The sequence below is a fragment of the Nannospalax galili genome, unplaced genomic scaffold (assembly GCF_000622305.1).
Source record: "Nannospalax galili isolate Female #2095 unplaced genomic scaffold, S.galili_v1.0 scaffold205, whole genome shotgun sequence".
NCBI lineage: Eukaryota > Metazoa > Chordata > Mammalia > Rodentia > Spalacidae > Nannospalax > Nannospalax galili.
Genome location: NW_008353921.1, coordinates 3,068,828 through 3,080,537, shown reverse-complemented (window position 1 = coordinate 3,080,537; position 11,710 = coordinate 3,068,828). Strand labels below are relative to the sequence as shown.

General features: G+C 46.4%; 1 long non-coding RNA gene across 2 annotated transcripts in view; it reads left to right on the top strand.

Moving 5' to 3' along the window:
* Nucleotides 1-11,710, top strand: part of LOC115067355 — a 41,511-nt gene that overhangs the window by 21,806 nt on the left and 7,995 nt on the right. For both annotated transcript variants that reach the window (XR_003846774.1, XR_003846775.1), the window contains exon 2: nucleotides 8,368-8,646. This is a non-coding gene — a long non-coding RNA (uncharacterized LOC115067355). The remainder of the gene's footprint in view (nucleotides 1-8,367; nucleotides 8,647-11,710) is intronic.

The window sequence follows — 11,710 nt, the reverse complement described above, 5'->3', positions numbered from 1 at the left end:
CTCTGAGTTCTCTGGTCACGAAGCCCTTTCAGCTTCTGCTACACAGCAGTTTTCACACACCTGATATCTGAATCTCTCCTGTTACAGAGGCATCTTGTGGTAAAGGCCAGGCCACAGGTGACCTTTGTATGATTTTAAATTTATTATTTTTATTGTATGTATATGAGTGTATTGCCTGCATGCATGTGAGTGTACCCATGCAGTTGCAATGCCAAGGAGGTCAGGCGCTTTGTATGATTTTAAATTTATTATTTTTATTGTATGTATATGAGTGTATTGCCTGCATGCATGTGAGTGCACCCATGCAGTTGCAATGCCGAGGAGGTCAGGCGTCGGATTCTCCTGGAACTGGAGTTAAGGACAGTTCGTAGCCACCATGTGGGTGCTGGGAATCGAACCTGGGTCCTCTGCAAGAGCAGTCGGTGTTCTTAACCACTGAGCCGTCTCTCCAGCCCCTGACCTTTGTATGATTTTATAGATGTGATACAAAAATACACTCAAAGTTAGGCTTGGCTCTGGAGGCTATAATCCTAGTACTCAGGAGGATTCTGAGTTAGGGGCCAGCATAGGCTACAGAGTGAGATGTAACAAGTCGCTGTGCTAGGCTACCTCAGGTTCAATTTCCAGCACCTACATGATGGCTAATAACCATCCCTAACTCCAGTTCTCCAGTTCCAGGGGAATCCGATGCCCTCTTCTGACCTCTGCAGGCATTGCACAACATAGGTGCACTTACATACATGCAGACAATACACTCATACACAAAAAATAACAAAGGAAGGAAAGAAGGAAGGGATGGAGGGAGGGAGGAAGGAAGGAAGGAAAAGAAGGAAGGAAGGAAAGAAAGAAAGAAAGAAAAAGAAAGAAAGAGAAAAAGAAAAAGAAAAGCATGCTGAGCACAGGCCAGAGAAGCAAGCCAGTCAGCAGCGTTCCTCTGTAGTGTGTGCCTCGGTCCCTGCTCCGGGTTCCTGCCCTGATTCCTGCCCTGGATTCCCTCAGTGATGAGCTGTATCAGGATTTGTAAATCAAACAAACCCTTTTCTCCCCAAGTTGGTTTTAGTCAGAGTGTTTTATCACAGCAATAGAGAAGCTAACTAGGACAGACTTGGATTTCCCAGGTAGAAGAGTTAGGAGGGTACGCCTGGAGTCCTGGAGCCTGGGTTCTCCTGAAAGACAGGTGGACAGGAACCAAAGGTCTGGACATCAGAGGCCACTGGGGTAGAGAGAAGACCCAGCCAGGATACAAGCCGAAGGATGGTTGGGGCTGCGGAAAATCTAAAAAGATGAGACTCTACAGATCCAAGGAATAGAACCAACACTGTCCAATAGAGATAGACTGTGAACCACAGGTGTCATTTCGAACATCCATGCACTGAACATTAAAAAGGTAAATCTGCCCTGGCAAGTGGTGCCAAGTTCCAAACCAGTTAGGGTTACAAAGTGAGACCCTGCCTCAAAAAAAGGAAGGAGGAAGAGGAGGAGGGGGAGGGAGGAAGAGGGGGTAGGAGGAAGAGGAGAGGAAGGAAGTTTGGAAGGAAGGAAGAAAGTTGGAAGGAAGGAAGGAAGGAAGGAAGGAAGGAAGGATGGAAGGATGGAAGGATGGAAGGAAAGAAGGAAGGAAGGAAGAGAGGAAAGGTAAGCCCAGAACTTTAACTGAGTGGGTAAAGCCTGACAAACTGAGTTCCAATCCCCAGAATCTGAGGAAAGCTGGATACAGTAGCTCACTTCTGTAATTCCGGCTCTCCTGTGGCAAGATAGGAGGGGGGTGGGAGAGTCCCCAGAAGCTCATGGGCCAGCTAGCCTGGAGTACATAGCAGTGACTACAAAAAGACCATGACTCAAATAAGATAAGATGTGACAATTGTGGCTTTCCCTTGACCTCCATTCCTACACTGTGACCTGTACTCACACACATATGAACACACACATATACACACATGAGAAAGGTGGTGGTGGGAGTAAACCTAAATCAGATGTGGTGGTTTGCCCCTATAATCCCAGCACCAGAGAGACTGAAGAAAGAGGACTACCATGAGTTTGAGGCAGCCTGGGCTGCATAGTGAGACCTTGTCTTAACAAACTAAAACCTAACAAATGAAAAAAGTAAATTTTTGGAATAGAGGGGTGTTCTTACAAATACTGAATTTCCCTAGGTCTTAGCCATCAGAGGTGCCAAAATCAAGTGTCCTCAATGTGCAGATAGATAATGAGGTATACGGCACAGGGAGGGTATAAGCAGGCTCCACTGTCCTATAAGAAAGCTAAGGTCTGCATTCTGGTAGAAGTCTTTAATGCCAGCACTTGGGAGGCAGAGGCAGGTGGATCTCAGTGAGTTCCAGGCCAGCCTGGTGAGACTTCTATAGTGAGACCCTGTCTGGGGGGAGAAAGAAAAAGAAAAGAAAAGAAAGAAAGCCAGGCACGGAGGTTCATCTTCTTCGCATCCTGGAGCCTGAAACAGCTAGGGCTACATAGTTAAGTTTCAGGGTACAAACAAACAGCTCCTACTTTCCTGTAAGAAAAGCAATACACCTCTAAGGATACAACCCAGTAGTAGGTCGAGCACTTGCCTAACACAAAGGCCCTGGACTCTGTCATCAACACAACAGAAAAAGGAAAGAGGAAATGAAAGAAAAGAAAAATAAATGCAGTAAATACTATTTTGTTTTGTTTCTCATTTTGTTTTTTGAGACAGGGTCTCCCTGTAGCTCCAGCTGGCCTGGAACTTGCCAGGTAGACCAAGCTGGTCTGCCTCTGCCTCCTGACAGCTGGAATTAAAGGTGTGCCCCACCAACTAAGCCTGGTTTACAAACTCTTTTTTTTTTTTTTTTTTTTTTGGTCTTTTTGACACAGGGTCTACCTGCAGCCCCAGCTGTCCTGGAACTCACTATATAGACCAGGCTGGCCTTGAACTGAGAGAGATCCACCTGCCTCTGCCTCCCTTGGATTAAAGGCGTGTGCCACCACACCCAGCTTACAATTTCTTTTTAAATATTACCTTGGCTTCAGTTTGGGACACTATGGAATAATGGATAAGGGACCATGAAAACTCAGAGACAGAGCACCCAATGTGCATTAGCTCCAAAGACACTGCCTTGAGGGTATGGGAAATCAGTGCTGGAGTGCCCAGCTTTTTAAAAAAATTACTTATTTTTATTTCTTTTTTTAAAAAACTTTTATTTATTATTTTTATTTTATGTGTATGAGTATATTGTTCATGCAATTCCCTTGGAGGTCAAAAGAGGGTGTTGGATACCCTGGAACTGGAGTTATGGATGGTTGTTACCTGCCATATGGATGCTAGGAACTGAACCTGGGTCTTCTGCAAGAACTGAACCTGGGTCTTCTGCAAGAGTAGCCAGGGCTCTTAACTGCTGAGCTAACTCTCCAGCCTTATTTTAATTTTTAAAATTATGTGTACGAATTTGTGTCTGTGGGGGGTATGTGCACGTGGTATACAGGTGTTCTTGGAGATCAGATCTTTCTGGAGCTGGAGTTACAGGCAGTTGTGAGCCACCCAATTTATTTATTATTTTTATTTTATGTGTATGTGTGTATTGCCTGCATGTAGATAAGTGCACCCGTGTTGTGCAGTGCTCTCGGAGGACAGAAGAGACTGTCGGATCCCCTGGAATTAGAGTTACAGACAGCTCTTAGCTGCCAGGTGGGTGCTGGGATTCGAACCCAGGTCTTTTGCAAGAACAGTGTTCTTAACCACTGAGCCATCTCTCCAGCCCCAGTTTCCAACTTTTTAAAAGAAGTTTGAAGTTGGGGCCTGGTATACTGGCCCACACCTGTAATCCCAGTACCTGGGAAGGTGAAGGCAGGCAGATAAGACGTATCTGTCTACATAGCAAGTTCAGGGTCAGCCTGGGCTACATGAGACACTGTCTCAAATACCAAAGTCCCAATACTTGGGAGGCTGAAGCAGGAAGATTACTATGAGCTGGAGGTCACCTTGGGCTACATACTAAGTTCCAACCCAGCCTGGGCTACAATGTGAGACCATGTCTCAAGCAAACCCAAACATGGCTCTTCAGTGTACAGGTGAGGAAACTGAGGTTCACACTGGGCAGATGCCTGAGGCCCAAGGCTGTGCCTGAGGCCCATGGCCAAGCCCTGCAGAGGCAGAGCTGTCTGAGTGGCTGCCTGCCCACAGTGTCACAAACAGAAGCTTCAGATCCCTGTGCTCTGCCCAGGGCAGGCCTCGGCTACCTTCTCCTGGGGTCTCTCAACCTCTCTAGCCTTCTTCTTGGCTTGTTTGCATAACTCTCTGACCAGTCCTCCTAGGCCCTCCCTGAGGTGTGGCTGCCTCTGCCTGTTTTGGAGAATCCTGGGGCCTTGGCAGTGTGGTGGCCAGGCTTGGCCCATCCCAGGGCAGACAGTTGTCAAACAGTGACTGTCTGAGCAGAGGGAGGTCTGTTTACCTAGGGCAGGGCCCAGGCTTGGGCTGGGTCTTCCTCCCAACACCATGAGCCCAGCCAGCTTCTCAGCACATGGATCCCACTGTCCCCATCTGTGTTTGCTCAACCCATAAATGTTTATGGAATACCTACTGTGTGCTGGGCACACTGTTTCAAACTTCACTTACATCTGAAAGCAAGAGTCTGGCTAGAAGAGAACACACTTCTAGCTACGGTTCAAGATTTCAAGGCCGCCCTAAGCTGTGGAGGGAAACTCTAGCCCCGAAATAAAGCTAGGCATGGTGATGTACACATATAATCCCAGCACTTGGCAGGTAGAGGCAGAAGGATTGGAGTTCAAAATCAGCTTCAGTCACATAGCAAGTTCAAGGTCAGCCTAGGCTAGATGAGACTATCTCAAAAAATAAAGGAAATGAGCCGGAGAGATGGCTCGGTTAAGAGCGCTTACTGCTCTTCCAGGGGACCCAGGTTCGGTTGCCAGCATCCACATGGCAGCTAATACCTGTCTATAACCTCAGTTCCAGGGGAATCTCACATTTTTTTCTTGCCTCTGAGCACCAGGTAGCAAAGTGATATACTTAGATACATTCAGGTAAAATATATACACATAAAAAATTTTTAATCTAAAAACCAAGTAAATGATAATAAATAATAAATAGAAAAAAAAAGAAAAGGTAAGAAAAACAAAGATTTGGGACAGATGTCAGAGAGCTGTGGGGTAGAGAGCAGGGTTAAAGAGGCTTGGGGCATAAGTGACACAGGTCCCTGCTGAAGATGTTCTGAGGATTTTGTGTTACACTGAAGATAAAACCAAAGGTTTTTTTTTTTTTTTTTTTTTTTTTTGAGACAGGGTCTCCCTGTAGCCCCAGCTGTCCTGGAACTCACTATGTAGACCAGGCTGGCCTTGAACTCACCGAGATCTGCCTGCCTCTGCCTCCTGAGTGCTGGGAGGGGGTTTTTTGTTTGTTTTTCTTTGTTGTTTTTTTCTTTTGAGACAGGCTCTCACTGTGTAGTCGTGGCTGGCCTGGAGCTTGCTATGTAGACCAGACTGGCCTCTGTCTCACAGAGATCCATCCACCTGCCTCTGCCTCCTGTGTGCTATAATTAACCCTGAGTGCACGTGCCACAGGGTTTCCTCATGTCACCTAGGCTGGTTACAAACTTATGATCTTCCTGTCTCATACTCCTCAGCGCTAAAATTGTAGGCATGAGCCACCATACCCAACCACAACAGTCACTGTCTTCATCTGAACTAACTGGCACGAGGCAGGCACTGCTGTGATCCACAGCTGATGTCATCCATTTGAGGCCATTTATGAATTATCTCAGTCAACCCTCACATAGCACCTTATCAGAAAAACACTGCCAATTTCTACGTAGAGCATCTCTGCAGCTCACAGAAGACTCTGGAGCCCCTTCCCTCTGCCAGCAGAGCTATCAAAAGGGAAAGAAAAAGCCATCATTTATTAGCCACATTTTCAGAGAGCCAGGAGCCCAGAGAGATAAAGAAAATTTTATTTATTGCAGTGGGATGAGGATTAAAAATAAACCCATCTTTAGGCTGGGCGTGGTGGCGCATACCTTTGATCCCAGAACTTGGGAGGCAGAGGCAGGCGATCTCAGTGAGTTCAAGGCCAGCCTGGTCTACATAGTAAGTTCCAGGCCAGCTGGGACTACAGGGAGACCCTGTCTCAAAAAGACAAAAACAAAAACAAAAACCAAACTTCAAGTAGGAAGGAAGGAGTGGACCCCAGATAACTATCCGAAGGAGATGAGACCTTACCTCACATTCAGGGCTTGCTGGTTACAACAGTTCTGCCCTTCCTCAGATATGCTGGGTGGGAGTCCAAGCCCTGTCACTCAAGGTCTATGTGATTTGGGATGAATTATTTAACCTCCCTGAGCTTTGCTCTCTCACCTGAGACAGGGTATCATGACAGCACCAGCTCAATAGGCAAGTGAGAGGGAAGAGAGTTGTTTTGTTGTTTGTTTATTTGTTTGTTGAGACATGGTCTCACTGTAACCCTGGCTGGCCTAGAACTTGCTATGTAGATGAGGATAGCCTCAACACAGAGATCTGCCTGTCTCTCCTCCTGAGTTCTGGGATTATAGACCTGCACCTCCACGTCTAGAGAGTTGAATGTTTCAAAGTGCTTTGAATAGTCATGAGCACCGTAGGAGTGATGAAATAAAAAGCTAGAAAATGAAGTAGGCAGGACCTGGCTGCGGCCTCTGGTCCCCAGTCAGTGCAGGCTCCAGTCCCCACCCTCCCTCCTCCTTCTCATGTTTCTTCCACAACTACCTGTACTTTATTTACTTGGAACTATTTACTTGATAGTTTTACTTCTTCAAAGAAAGAAACTATCTGTTAAGGGATGGAGACAACAGTTAAAAGCACTGCCTGCTCTTGCAGAGGACCCAGATTTGAATCCTGGTGCCCACATGGCAGCTAACAGCTGCCAGTAACTCCAGTTCCAGGGGATCTGACCACCCTCTTTCTGACCTCTGCAGGTGTTTCATGACATGGGCACACTTACATACATGCAGGTGATACACTCAGAAACATAAAATAAAAGTAATAAATAAAATATTAATAAAAAATTTGAAGTACCTGTTAATTGTTTTGTTTTTTTTGTTTTAGATAGGGTCCACTATGTAGCCCTGGCAGCCTAGAACTCACTATGTAGAGTAGGCTGTCCTGGAACTCACAGAGATCCACCTGTCTCTGCCTCCAAGTGTACCACCACCATCTGGTCTTTTCTTTTTTTCTTTCTTTTTTTTTTCTTATAAATTTGTAATTGAATTTTTGTGTATTTCATACAGAACATCTTAATCGTCTTTATACCCCTTTCCCCACTGGCCCCCTCCCATACCCCCCGACTGGAATTTATGCATTCTGTCATTTGTGTTGAGGCCTAGCCAGTCAAGTTAGTGCCTCCAGACATCCTTCAGTGCAAGTTCATCCACTGGGGTCTAGTCAGTCTATCTAGAGTCATTCCCTTAAAGAAGATCAGCTCTTCCTCACTCAGCAGTAATTAGTTGCCCAATAGTTCTTCGGCTAAGATTGGGGCCTCCTGCCCATTTCCATAGTTCTATGCTGTTTTTTTTTTCTGCTTGAGTTTGCACAGGTCTTATGCATGCTCTGGTCTTTCTTTTAAAGAATCTGCTCCCTGCAGCCAGGCATGAGGTGGGGGGTGCTGAAAAATTGGATTATCTATCATCTATCTGGAGCTGGAGAGATGGCTCAGCTGTTAAGAGACTGACTGTTCTTGCAGAGGACCCAAGTTCATTCCCAGCATCCATAATTTCAGTTCCAGGGGATCTGATGCCTTCTTCTGACTGACACTGGTTGTTCTTGCAGAAGACCCAGATTCGAATCCCAGCACCCACATTGCAGCTAACAACTGTCCCTACCAGTCCAAGGTGATCCAACAGCCTCTTCTGACCTCCGTGGGCATTGCATGACACGGTGCACTTACCTACATGCAGGCAATACACACATACACATAAAATAAAAATAATTTTTAAAAATTTAAAAAATAAAATAAGCTCAGATCCTAATCCTTCTACCTCTACCTCCTGAGCTGGGATTGCAGGCATGTGTCACTACACCCAGTACAGTATTTTGCTGTCATCACAACCACAAGCACACATCCACCCTGGCCAGACAGCTGCCTCCAGGAACTGGTCACCTTTCCCTCCCTCATTTCTCTTGGCTCCAAAACAGCTAAAAAGATGCCTACCAGGCAGGCAACAGGCTGCCATCCCCTGCATACAGAAAGTGCATCCTCGACAGCTTTGGTACCAACCACAGGAGTTCAAACGCACATGGTCCTTTCCCAGGGCTAGACACATAGGTCTTTCCAGAGACAACCCAAAGCCCTGAGTTCAATCTTCAGTACCACAACACTAATTCATTAGCTATTTATTTCTTTTAAAACTACAGATGAACTGCATGCCGTTCTCATCACAACCCTAGGAAGGAGATGCCAGCAGTGCCTCCGGACAGTAAGGGAAGAGCCCAAGGCACAGAAGACTAAGGCGTCTACCCCGGATCACACAGCTAGACTGCAGTCAGAACCCAGGCAGACTCCAGAGTCTGAGGCACCAGCCACTACTCTGCACAGCCCCTCAGATGCTGCTGTTAGGAGTGATGAGCCCAGCTAGAGTGACTGTGTGGTTCGACCACATTCTAATTTCTCAAATTACAAATGAGTGACACAAGGTAACTCATTTAGCAATCCTGAGTCTATTTCTGAGTTTATAGAATGGGGATAAAACTGCCTACCTTAAAGCCAAGCAGGATGGGGGAAAACCTATAATCCTAGCACTCAGGAAGTAGAAGCAGGAAGATCAGGAAGGAGTTCAAGATAATCCTCAGTCACCTAGCAAGGTCATGGCCAGTACAGGCTGTATAATACTGTTTCAAAACAGAAACCTCCCACCTTAGCTAGGCATCAGGGCTCACACCTGTTATCTTAATATTCAGGAGGTTGAACAGAAGGATCATCATGAGTTTGAGGCCAGCCTAGGCTACAGAGTGAGATCCTGTCTCCCCCCAAAAAAACTGAGTTTGGGGGCTGGAGAAATGACTTGGCAGTTAAGAGTGCATACTGTTCTTCCAGAGGATCTCAGTTCAGGTACATTGGGCAGTTCACAACTGCCGGTAGCTCCAGGGGTAACTGACACCTTTCTCTGGCCTCCTTGGGCACCCAAACACATGGGTTTGTTCCCACACACAGGCACACACACACACACACACACACACACACACACACACACACACGTGCACACATGCACACACATGTAAATAAAAATAATAATAATAAAAATAAAAAGAAATCTTAAAAACCATGAATCTGGATTTGGTAACACATGGGAGGCAGAAACAGACGGGTTTCCATGAGTTTGAGACCAGCCTGGGCTACAGTGAGTTCTAGGTCAGCTAGGATTATAGTGTGATACCCTGTCTTAAAAATGAACAACAAAAAAGGCTCCATGCATTGCTGCAAAGATCAAAGGGAACAAAACACGTCCAGCAGTGAGTGTCCTGTGTTCCAGTGAAGGGGCTCCAGTGGGAACATTTCCTTCCTGGTCATAAGTCCATTCTTAGGCCAGGAACATGCCAATCAGAAAGAAAAGAGGGCCCAGCTCCTCCACTTGAGCATCATCGGATGCTTTAGGGACAAAATAAATCAACCATGAAACCAGAACAGGCCCAAGACACCATTTAAGGATGGACCCAATCGCTGCCAAGTATCAATAAAGTCAGCATGGTGTATGCCAGGGCTGGCTTTTGCATGGGCTGTTCCCTCATTTGGAACTCTTTCCTCCCTTGGCTGACTCCTACTAAACATTTATGGTCCAGCTAAGACATCAATGTGCTCCTCCAGAGACCAGAGGTCCCTGAGCTTCTCTTCCAAAATCTCCTTGTGTGGTGGTATAGTGGGGAACATAGCTGCCTTCCAAGTTCTCCTTGTGGTCCCATAATGCCGTGTTGTCCCATGTAGGGCTGCTCTGTCTTTGGTCTTTGCTGCTTGCCTACCATCCCAGCAAAGAGAGCACTGGCCAAGCTTTGAAGCCAGTTCTTTTTCCTGTGGGTTACCAGTGCCTAAAAGAGTGTCTGGCGCCCCTAACCTCTGTGAGATAGTTGTTGAAGAAATGAACAGAAGCACACTGAAGCAATAAGTACAGAAGTCTTCCAGGTGGAGGCAGAGTGCATTCTGGGCATCCGTTCCTCCCTTTACTATGTGGGAGGAAGTGAGGCAATAGCTTTCAAATTGTAGCTGACTAGGATGCCCAAAGTCACATACAGAACTCAATAGAAATGATAGATGCTGCCAGGCATGGTGGCACACACCTTTAATACCGGTAGAGATGGCAGAGGCAGGCAGATCTCTGTTCAAGGCCAGCCTGGTCTACAGAGTAAGTTCTAGACCAGCCCCACTACAGGGAGACCCTGCCTCAAAAGACGAAAGAAAGAAGAAAGAAGAAAGAAGAAAGAAAGAAAGAAAGAAAGAAAGAAAGAAAGAAAGAAAGAAAGAAAGAAAGAAAGAAAGAAAGAAAGAAAGGATGCTTGGAACTTATTTCAGGAGACTCTCATTTTCCAGGAGTGGGGGAGAAGCCGAGGATTTGGTTTAACAAAGCTCTCTCAGGCTGGAAAGTTGGCTCAGTGGATAAACTACTTGCTGTACAAATGTGAAGATGGGAGTTCTGATCCCCAGCACCCACACAAAACCAGATGCAGTAGCCCTCATCTGTAATCCCAGCACACTTACAGAAGAAATGGGAGGTGGAAACAGGAGACCCCCAGAAGCTCTTGAACCAGCTAGCCAGGGGTACGCAGTAGTGAATAACCAAGAAACCCTGCTTCAAACAAGGTGGAAAGAGAGAGCAACCTTGATGGACACTCAGAAGTATCCTCTGACCTCTTCACATGCTCTGTGGCACATGTGCATTTCCCCATAAACACATAATACACACACATATTAAAAATAGAATAGTTTCCCCTTGTGCATCCAGGCTTGTGAAGCTGAACGACAGAGGGTGCCATGTTGAGGTGGGAAGATGTGTGGAGAGGCCGATGGGAGATGGGATGGGAACGACTATATTTGGGGACCGAAACACCCATAGCCTGATACTGGACATGACCCATCACTGGCCAGCATGTGGAGTCCCACTCAACTTTGGGCCTAGTGTCCTTTGCAGGAACAAAGATGCTACAGTTTATACCATTCTTCATTAGCTCATGGAATCCTTATAACAACCAAAGTTTATTTGATGGATGAAGAAGTTGAATCTGGATGTGGTGGCACACACTGTTATAGCACCCAGAAGGCAGAGTGAGATCCTGGAGAGAGAGGGAGAGAGAGAGAAGGAGAGAGAGAGAGAAAGAGAGAGAGAGAACAGGGAGAGACAGCGATACTGGGAATGATTGGGAGGTAGAGAGCTGAAGGAAAGAACCCACCATTGCACAGCTTTAAGTGAGAGAGCCACTTACCCAGAGTGCCCATGACAATAGCCTCTGATCTGGCTGGAGGCTGATACTATTGGAAAACCGGGATTAATTTGGCACTTAGAAACAGATATACTGCCCTGATAGAAGCTTGCTGTCCAGTGGTCAAGTCACCCCCTGTCTTCTTACTGTTCTGTCCTAAGCACTTGCAGGTACTGCTTTTCTGGCCACCTTAGCCCATCCACCCACCTACCCATCCATCCATCCATCCATCCACCCACCCACCCACATTGGCATGTGCTGAGTCTTCTATTAGCCACTATGGAGACAACGA